The 11238-nt window shown below is 34.9% G+C and overlaps 1 pseudogene; it reads right to left on the reverse strand.

Moving 5' to 3' along the window:
- Positions 1-9056: 9056 nt before the first annotated feature.
- Positions 9057-9655, reverse strand: LOC129519348 (peroxynitrite isomerase THAP4-like; annotated as a pseudogene).
- Between the last annotated feature and the right edge of the window lie 1583 nt (positions 9656-11238).

An 11238-nucleotide genomic window follows, 5' to 3' on the forward strand; every position in this document is an offset into this window, starting at 1 on the left:
GGAAAAGATTCTCTACTGGTAAGCTATCAAGACAATAGGCATAAGGCAATAATATCTCAGGCAAGTCAAAATTGAATGGTCAAACATCTTATTTGGATATTTATTCCTTACAGTTCATATTAAGATCTACACCCTACTTCTAAAATATATCACAATATTTTATTGAATAGATGTATCCAATTTTTAAAAAGGTTTTATTTATTTATTCATGAGAGACACAGAAAGAGAGGCAGAGATAAAGGCAGAGGGAGGAGAAGCAGGCTACATGGAAGGAGTCTGATGTGGGACTTGATTCCAGGAATCCAGGATCACACCCTGAGCCAAAGGCAGATGTTCAACCGCTGAGCCACCCAGGCAACCCAATGTATCCATTTTAAAAAACTATTTTATCATTGACTTGTACTTAGAATCCAAACCTAAGCAATTAAAAACAATGATTTTACATATATCCTTGCAGATATATATTTTACTTAGACTGATATTGAAGACCAAAATGGCTAAAGTCTAAACTGGTTGTATATTGTGAAGTTTAATTGATACAGAAGTAATAAATTGCCTCAAAAGTGGCCATGGGTTAGTTTACAGTATCAGCAGAGCATGAGAATCCTCTCTTAAGTAGTGAGAATATCAAATTTAATATCTCTGATATAATGATTACAGAAACTCATTTTTGAGGTATAATTAAGATATTAACATTATATTAGCTTCAGGTGTTAATACAATTATTTCCTATTTGTATGTATTGTGAAATGATCACCACTATAACTCTACTTACGTTGACTGCCATACATAGTTGTAAATTTTTGTGTGTGTGTGATGAGAACTTTAACATAGTCTCTTTCAAGCATGCAGTACGGTATTAACTACAGTCACAGTGCTGTACATTACATCCCCATGACTTATTTTATAACTGGAAATTTGTACCTTTTGACCCCCACTGCTGGTAACCACCAATCTGTTCTTATCTATAAGCTTGTTTGTTGTTTATTTTTTACTTAACGGTATTCCATAAGGATCCAACACTTCTTGGGAAAGATTTCATTATTTTTTATTGTGGAATTATATTCCACCATATCTAAATGCCACATTTTCTTTTATACATTCATCTGGCTTTGGACAAAGGTTCACATTTGTGGTAACAGGCTATTGTAAACAATGATTCAATGAATATAGAGATGCATATATCTTTTTGAGTTAGTGTTTTTGTTTTTCTTTGATAAGCACCCAGAAATGGAATTTGGATCATATGGTAGTTCTATTAATTTTTTTTTCACAAACTTCCATACTGTTTTCCATAGTGGCTGCACCAGTTCACATTCCCATCACAATGCACAATGATCCCCATTTCTCCACATCCAGGTCAATACTTATGTCTTGTCTTTTTGAAATTAGCCATTCTAAAAGGTGTGAGGCAATATCTTAATTGTGGTTTTGATTTGCATTTTCCTTGATGATGCATGAGATGTTGACATCTTTTCATGTATCTGTTGGCCATCTGTTTATACTCTTCGATATGATATCTATTCAATGCTCTGCTCATTTTTAATCAGATTGTGTTTTATGGCTTCTTTTTTTGTTGTTATTAAATTGTGTGTGTTCTTTATATATTTTGGACATTAACCCCTTATCTAGTAAGACTTGCAAATATTTTCTTCCATTCAGTAAGTTGCCTTTTCATTTTGTTGATGGTTTCCTTTGCTGTGCACAAGCTTTTTAGTTTGATATAGTCTTACTTGTTTTTGCTTTTGTTGTCTTCAGCGTCAGATCCAAAAAGCCACCTCTAGGTTTGTCTCAGGGAACTTACCACCTATTTTCTTCTAGGAGCTTTATGCCTTCAGGTCCTACATTCAAGGCTTTATTGTGAACTAATATTTGTCTATGGTATAAGAAAGGAGTCCAGTCTCATTCTAGTGTATGCAGCCATTTATATTTCTCAACACCATTTGTTGAAGACTCTTTTTTTCCCTGTTGCATATTCTTGGCTCTTCTGTTTAAGTAATTGACCTTGTATGTGTGAATTTATTTTGGGGCTCTCTATTCTGTTTCTTTGGTCTATATCTATGTTTGTATGCCAATATCATACTGTTTTGATTACTACAGCTTTGTAATATAGTTTGAAGTCTGGGATTGTGATGCCTCTGGATTTGTTCTTTCTCAAGGTTTCTTTGGCTATTTGATTTTTTTTTTTTATAATTTTAAACAAAATTTGATAGTGTTCTATTCCTGTGAAAAAAACCATTGCCCCCCCAAAAGCAAAACAAAACAAAACAAACAAACAAACAAACAAAAAAAACATTGCCCCATTGCCATTTTGATAGGGATTGCATTGAATCTATAGATTGTTTTGAGTAGTATGGACATTTTGACAATATTAATTCTTCCAATTGATGAGCATGAAACATTCTTCCATTTGTGTCTTTTATTTCTTTCATCAGCATCTTAGAGTTTCAGTATATGAGGCTTTCATCTCTTAAAATATATTCCAAGGTCTTCTATTTTTGATTTAATTGTAAATGCAATTGTTCTGTTTCTGACAGTTCATTGGTGGTGAAAAGAAATGCCACAGATTTTTATATATTGATTTTGTATCCTGCAACTTTACTGAATTCTTGGGTTAGTTCCAATAGTTTTCTTTAATTAGCATTTTCTATATATAACATCATCCGCAAATAGTGACATTTTTACTTATCCCTTGCAAATATGGATGCCTTTTATTTTTCGTGCCTAATTTCTCTGGCTCGGACTTTCAAGCCTATGTTGAATACAAGTGGTGAGAGTGGGCATCCTTGTCTTTTGCCTGAATTTAGTGAAAAACTAAGAGCTTTTCATACCATATGGCCTTTATTATGTTGAGGCATGTTCCCTTCAAAACATTTTGTTGAAAGTTTTTATAAGTTATACATGTGTTGAATTTTGTCAGATGTTTTTTCTTCATTTATTTAGTTGATTATCTGATTTTTATCCTTTATTTTGTAATGTGGTATATCACCTTGATTACTTTGTGGATGTTGATCCATCCTTGCATCTCTGAATTAAATTGCACTTGACTGGGGAATCCTGGGTGGCTCAGCAGTTTAGTGCCTGCCTTTGGCCCAGGGTGTGATCCTGGAGTCCCGGGATTGAGTCCCACGTCAGGCTTCCTGCATGGAGCCTGCTACTCCCTCTGCCTGTGTCTGCGCCTCCCTCTCTCTCTCTCTCTCTCTCTCTCTCGAATAAATAAAATATTTTAAAAAAATAAGCTGCACTTGATCATGATGCATGATCTTTTAAAAGTATTAGTGAGGGATCCCTGGGTGGCGCAGCGGTTTGGCGCCTGCCTTTGGCCCAGGGCGCGATCCTGGAGACCCGGGATCGAATCCCATGTCGGGCTCCCGGTGCATGGAGCCTGCTTCTCCCTCTGCCTGTGTCTCTGCCTCTCTCTCTCTCTCTCTGTGTGACTATCATAAATAAATTAAAAAAAATTAAAAAAAATAAATAAAAGTATTAGTGAATATTAGTGAATATGGTTTGCTAATATTTTGTTAACAATTTTTGAATCTATCTTCAGGGAGATTGGCCTATAATTTTCTTTTCTTGTGAGTCATTATCTATTTTGTTATCGGAGTAATGCTGGCCTTTTAAAATGTGTTTATAAGGATTTCCCTTGTCATCATCTTCTTTTTTTAAGAGTTTGAGAGGGATTGGTATTAATTATTTTGAATTATTTTGAATGTTTCATAGACTTTAACCAATGAAGCCATCTGGTTCTGGGCTTTTTTTTGTTTGTTTGGGAATGTTGTGATAACTGATTAATATTCTTACTAGCAATTGATCTCTTCAGATTTTTCTAATTCTTCCTGATTCAGTCTCTGTAGGTTGCATATTTTTACGAGTTTACACATTTATTTAAGGTTCAAATTTGTTGGTGTATATTTGTTCATAGTAGTCTCATGATCCTTTGTATTTCTATGGCATTACTTATAACATCTAGTTTCCTATTTTGAGTTCTTTTTTCCTTTGTGAGTCTAGGTAAAAGTTTGTTAATTTTGTTTATTTTTTCAATGAATCAGCTCTTAACTTTGATCTTTTCAGTCTCTGTTTCATTTATTTCAGTTGTTATTTCATTTATTTCTACTCTGATTTTTGTACTTCTTTCCTTCTACTAATTTTGAGCTTCGCTTCCTCTCATTTATCTAGTTCCTTAAGGCATAAATTCTGGTCATTTATTTGAAATTTTTCTTGTTTCTTGAGGTAGGCATTTATCACAATGAACTTCCCTTTTGGAACTGCTTTTGCTGCATCCCATAAGTTTTAGTGTGTTATATTTCTATTTTGATTTGCCTTAAGCTATTTTTATTTCTCTTTTAATTTCCTCATTGACTCATTGGTTGTTCACTATCATGTTGTTTAATTTTGACATATTTGTGAATTTTCCAGTTTTCTTCTTGTAATTTATTTCTAGTTTCATACCATAGGGATCAGAAAAGGTACTTTTTATTATTTCTATCTTTTTACATTTATTAAGACTTATTTTGTGGCCTGACGTATGATCTGTCTTGCTGAATATTTTTTGTGCACTTGAGAAAAAAAATATATACTGTAGTTTTTTAATGGAATGTTCTGTATATGTCTGTTAAGTTCATCTGGTCTAATGTGTTTAGAACCTATATTTTCTTCTTGATATTCTGTTTGGATGACCTATCCATTGATATAAATGAGGTTTTAAAATCTTCTAACATAATTGTATTACTTTCTATTTCTCTCGTTAGGTCTTTTAATATTAAAATATTAGTGCAGGTCTTATAAGTTACGGGTGCCAATATGGAGTTCATATCCTTTATTCCTTAAGGAGAAGCTTTAGATTTTAAGTTTGTTCTTCACTGTGAGTCACTACTCTGGGGGTGGGTTTTATGGTAAAACTGTATCCCAGGCTGTCCTATTCACTCAGATATGGGCCTTCTCTCTTTCTCCCACTGAAGAGGAATCAGTCAGCCAATTTTTAGGTTTTCTTTCTTTTTTTTTTTTCTTTAAATAAAGTTGTTCCATATGAAGCTGTACCTTCACTGTTTCATGGAAAAAGTAAGTTCAGGATCTTCTTGTATTGCCATCTTTAATTGGAACATTTCATTTTTGTTTTCATGTGAATTTCCAACTTCTTATTAGTGAGCTTGAACACACTTTCTATGTTTATGATTTTTGCATTACCTATGCAGTGACCATTTTAGTCTTCTCAAATCTTTCTTCCTTGTATTCTTTATGGTCTTTTAATAATAGAGTTGTCCTTGTGAATGAACTGCAGATTCTTAGACTTTTGCACATATTTACTCACACTCAATGCACATATATAACTTACTTTCATTTATTTTTTTCTCTCTTTGAGTTATTTATTCATGAGAGACACAGAGAGAAAGGCAGAGGCTACCTGTGAGTAGCCTAATGTGGGATCAATCCCAGGACTCCAGGATCACTCCTAAGTCAAAGATGGATGCTCAACCACTGAGCCACCCAGGTGCCCTTACTTTCATTCTTTATTTATATAATTCCTTCTTCAGTTCCAATGTAAATATTCAAGTGTAGACTCAAATTTAATTGGCAATTTTTCCTTGCAATTTATACTCCCCTGTCTTATTCATTGCCCAACTCTTTGCTTGCTACCTGGGAATTCTCTGTGAGTTGTCTGAACTCCACCCTTTGTTAAACTGGGTCCAAGTGAACATTGGTTTGGACTGATAATATGACAAAAGCCAGAGCATATACTAAACCAAAAGACCTGGGTCTTATAAATTGGCTGTCAAGGAATGCAGCAAAGGCCAAGATTAAAGACAAGATAAATGAGAAAATGTTTAGTTGATATAGGCTGCTAGCTACTGGTTGGTTGTTGGCTGGTTGGTTGGTTCAGATAGACATATGGATGGGAAGAAGGGGGTTGGTTAGGAGAGAAGCAGAGAGAGAGAGAGAGAGAGAGAGAGAGATCATCACATGAACTCAGACACAGAGCCTATCAGAAAAAACCTGGAGATTTGAGAAGACATTCAATCAGCTTTCAATGGCTAGCAGAATTCTGGCACCTAGCTAATATAAAATACTAGTCAGACACAGAGGAAATGAATTGTATCCTTACAATTGTTCTTAATTTGTTGGTAATCTTTATAAAATATTTCTGACCAAGGACCATATCTAAAGTAATAGCTTTATAAAGCCATCTGCCAATGATTGGTAATGGCTTAAAATAAAGAATATTTTTCTAGCTATTTATAAATAAATATTTATCCTAACTTTAAGTTAAAGTAGAACATACATTTTATAATGAATATTGAATATTGTTTAATTCGTGTGATTTGTAAATTCATGTTTATTGATCACTTTCTATGTTACATATTCTATATTAAATACTGGAAAATGTGACATTAAAAATAATACAAACACTGATTATAGTGTTAAAGAAAACATTGCTTAGAGGGGAAAAAATACAGCATTACTTGAAAGCATATAACCAGGTTTCCAATGAAATCTGAGAAGTAGAGAAGGCTTTCTCTGTAGTAAGGTTTAAGCTAGAGCTAAGAAATGAATTTCCTCCATAGCCAACGTAGAAGATGATGGGAAAGTTCTGCAGAAAGAAATAATTTGTGAAGTCCTAAGACAGGAAGAAGTTTACTAACCATAAGAATGGATAGTAATTGAAGAAAGAGCAGTGAGAAATAAGAGTTTAGTTCATTAGGGATTTACCAGCCATGTTAAGGGTTTTGGAATTTATCCCAAGAGCAAAGGCAAGCCATTGAATGATTTTAAGCAGAAGAGTGGCATCTTAAATGTTCATTAAGAATTAGTGCACACATTGATTTTAAAGGGCAAGAGTCGGTTTCAGAGGATCAATTAGGTGGTGATTGCTATGGTTTAGGGAAGATATAATGATATCTAATGATATTACTTTATTTTTGTCTTCTGACATCATATTTTAAAAAGTTTTTTTGATTCCCTTCTTTCATTCTAATTTGTCTCCTTTTTTTATTTTTTTAAAATTTATTTATTTATGATAGAGAGAGAGAGAGAGAGAGGCAGAGACATAGGCAGAGGGAGAAGCAGGCTCCATGCACCGGGAGCCCGATATGGGATTTGATCCCGCGTCTCCAGGATCGCGCCCTGAGCCAAAGGCAGGCGCCAAACCGCTGCGCCACCCAGGGATCCCTCTAATTTGTCTCCTTTCAAGAATTTAATCTTTTTTTTTTTTTTTTTTTTTGCATTTTTTGGTTTTATTTATTTATTTACTTATGAGAGAGAGAGAGAGAGAGAGAGAGAGAGAGAGAGAGAGACAGGCAGAGGGAGAAGCAGGCTCCATGCAGGGAGCCTGACATGGGACTCGATCCCGAGTCTCCAGGATCACACCCTGGGCTGAAGGCGGCACTAAACCGCAGAGCCACTGGGGCTGCCCAAGAATTTAATCTTTTAGATATTTACCTTAAGTAGACTTAAAATGAAAAGATACCCTGTCAATCATTAATTAATCTGTTTTAAGCTTAATGTTGCCACAAATTTGAATTTATGGAGAAAATTATTTAATTTCAACTCTGGTCTAGGGGAGTGAGTGACTTTGAAGGATACATTAAAATAAAATGCAGACATTAATTAATGTATAAGCTACTGGTGAACTTCTGCCAGCAGTATGATTTGAAAAAGAGTGATGACTCCATTTAACAATCAATCCAATAGCATAAATCTAAATTCAGCACTCAAAATGGAAAATAAGTAGTTAAGATATTTTAGGCTTAAAGCAGACAAGTGCCAGAGATATTACATCTATTTTTATGTTCTAGCTCATGTATAAAGTCTAAATTTCTATTTTAAAATCTATTTTTCCCTGCCGAATTCTATTTTTCCCTCTTTTTTCTTACTTTGAAGGCAGAGCTATTGTTACTTTTATAAATTAATGACAAATGAATAAATGTGTCAGATATTTTCACAGGACTGTGTAATTGATTATACACATAAGGCTGTCTGAGACCATGTGTTTCTTATTCTCAGTCTTTACCAGAATGTAAAAATGTGTTTAAATCTTCTTGTAAAGAAAGAAGACTTGGTTGGATTAATATGAAATCTATTACAGAGTACTAAATTCTCTTTCATTAACCTTTAGAATTTAAGTTTATGAATACATCTTCTTTTAAAGACAATGTAAAATTGATTTCCATTTTATTTTAAACCTGAATGTCTACTTTTTCACAGTTCTTTGCTTATAGAAAGTGATATATCCAATGGTGAACAAAACAGCAAAACTCAAATTAGGTTTTAAATTGTTTTTTAAATAATACTATCAATCCTACATGTTTATATATTAAAATTTCATAGGAGATTTTTTCAAAAGAATTAGAGGAAATATAATGTGTTTAAGTGTTAATCTTTGCACCATAATTCCCAACAAGACCAAACCTCACTCTTTCCCATCCCAGATTCTTATGTGTGACATTTCATATACGAATATTTTTACATTTTTATAGTTTTCTGGAATAAAATATGGATTTTTTTTCTAGAGTAGAACTGTTGGGTGCATTAATACTCAAAAGAGTTTAGTTAAATTCATACTATGTGTCTCATGGTGTTGCAGAAAATATTATTAAAAATATTATAAAAGTTTTTTTTTTCCATCAATCTTTCAAACACATTTGGAAAGTAGAGGAACTATCTAGAGTAGTGCATAATCAAATCTCAAATAGTTCAGTGGAATATCAGGTTTATTATATAGAAAAATAACCATTACAGTTAAAACAGATTCACAGAGTATGTTTGAATTGTTTATTTTTCTTTCAAGTTTTTATTTAAATTCTAATTAGTCAACCAGTGTAATACTGGTTTCAGGAGTAGAATTTAGCGATTTCATCACTTACATATAATACCCAGTGCACATCACATTTTTTTTTAATATTCGAAATGCTCAGTCATAAAAATAAAGGCCTTTTATTTTAGTTCTTCTACGCTGTTACAGGAACCCGTGGCAACACTCTGGAACCCATGAGCCTGCGGCCCCCCCCCTGCACCTGCGGTGGGCATCTAGGAAGTCGAAGGGTCACGACACACACTTGGGGTCATAGGGTCACCCTTTTGTAGGTGATGTGGACATGCTGAGTCATGGGCTGGGTGGTGGTCGCCATGGAGACGGTCTGTTCAAGTTTGCCTTCGGAATTCAGCCTGAATTTTCGGGTGATCTGCTCCACGTGGGGCTCCTTGGCGAAGGAGATCCTGGCGATGGAATGGGACGTGATGCACAGCTCCTGCCTCTTCACCTTGCCCTCTTCCACCTCTACTATGACTGTATTCTGGGCGCTGACAAAGGCCTCCTTGTCAAAGGTTGCCTTGGCTTGAGACGGATGAAGTCACATTCCCTGTGCATGGGTTTGCGTGTGTCCGGGTGGAAGGGGTTGAACGAGAAGTTCAGCACAGGCTGGCCCATGTGGGAGATGCACACCTCCTCCAGGTACTAGAAAGGCTGCAATGTCAGGAAGGTCCCAGCTCCCGGTGGGTCTGACAGCCAGGTCCCCAGCATCCAGGACAGCGGTTCCACCACAGGGTTCATCGTGGGGGGTTCGGGGCTGAAGGGCAGCAGGCTGCTCAGGTAGGGGAAGCTCACTCTCCTCAGCTCGGCCAGCTTCTGCAGCTTGCGCACCTGGCTGTCCTTAATACCCATCATCTATTTAGCCATTTCCCACCCACCTCCCCCCACCCCACAAACCCACATTTTGTTCTCTCTATAGTTCAGAATCTCTTGTTTGCCTGCCTGCTTTCTCTTCTCTTCTCTTTCTCTTCTCTTCTCTTCTTCTTTCTCTTCTCTTCTCTTTCTCTTCTCTTCTCTTTCTTTTCTTTCTTTCTTTTTCTTTCTTTCTCTCTCTGTTTCCAGAATTATTCCTTGAAAGATAGACTCCTTCACTTGAAGATGAATGAGTTGATTCCCTGTAAATGATCAACCTGTAAGCAGCAGGGCTATAAAAATAAATTTGAATATGATAAAATTAGAATATCATTTATAGCCTGGTATCACTGGAGTAAACCATGTATTTAAAGGGATAATGTGTTCAGTGTATCTTTTAGCATTCAGTCAGAGAAACCAAACCTCTAGGATTTGACCCTAATGTGGATGCTAGTTAAAGAGTCTCTATCAAGCTATTGCTTCTGTCCAGTGCTAAAACTAGCTAACAGTCCTCCGCACAGGCAATTGAGAAGGGAAGATACTAAGGAACCAGAGAAAGCAAGGATACTTTGGACCCTGCAGGGCTGATTCTGAACCTAAAAAGATGGATTGCAAACTAATCTTTCTTATAAAAGAAAGAAAGCCTACCAATTTATAAAGGCAATAGCCAAAAAAAGAAGCTAAGTTCAGAACTTATTACTTTAAATTTGATTATATCTAATAGTTGGCTCAAATGACTACTTCATGTATATTGGACCAAGAATATTCTTTAATAATGCTATAAACTAAAATTATTTTTAAAATATCCTACTTAGTTTTGACAAAATATAAATATTATTAAAAAGTTCAGTATAATTTTCAAGTGATTCTGTGTAAAGAATAAAGTGTGAGCCAACATCTATATAGACAATTAGGTACTAAACTAAAGGATATTGCAAGAAAATGAATATTGTAATGTCTATCTATAGTGCCAAGGGCCAACTCCTCAACCCAAAAAGATCACCAGAATAGTCTGATGATCAAGTAAAGCCATGATTATGGGATCTAGTGTGAAAGAGATGAAGACAATCTAAATCTCAATGGGAGATCAGTGGAGGTTTTGATCTGGGTTCATGTGGCTTAGAATGGGTCATCAAAGGTGTTAAAAATAATTGAGATTAGTCAATATTTATGAGAAAATAATTTAGCTTTGGGAGATTCATCAAAGAAAAGGTCTTGAAAAGAATCTCGACAATGAAATTTTTGGCATCACAGGTATTGTGAACTATTTGTTTATATGAATGAATAATTTAGATAAATTTGTTTGCAGAAGTTTCCTGTAGCAAAAAAATGATTTATTGGTTTATACCATCATCTATTTGGTCAAGAATTTTCTGGAATTAAGAGCTGTTATATTGACACAGATGATCTCATTTTTCACCCTGGTATTTAAATATACGGATGCATATCTAGTTATCTTCCCCATATGCAAGGTCATCTGAGTTTTCTTGTATCTTATCTCCTAGGAGTTTTATAGTTGTGCATTTTACATTTAGGTCTGTGATCTGTTTTAATCTATTTTTTTTGTGAAAAGTAATAAATCT

The sequence above is a fragment of the Nyctereutes procyonoides genome, unplaced genomic scaffold (assembly GCF_905146905.1).
Source record: "Nyctereutes procyonoides isolate TBG_1078 unplaced genomic scaffold, NYPRO_anot_genome, whole genome shotgun sequence".
Lineage (NCBI taxonomy): Eukaryota > Metazoa > Chordata > Mammalia > Carnivora > Canidae > Nyctereutes > Nyctereutes procyonoides.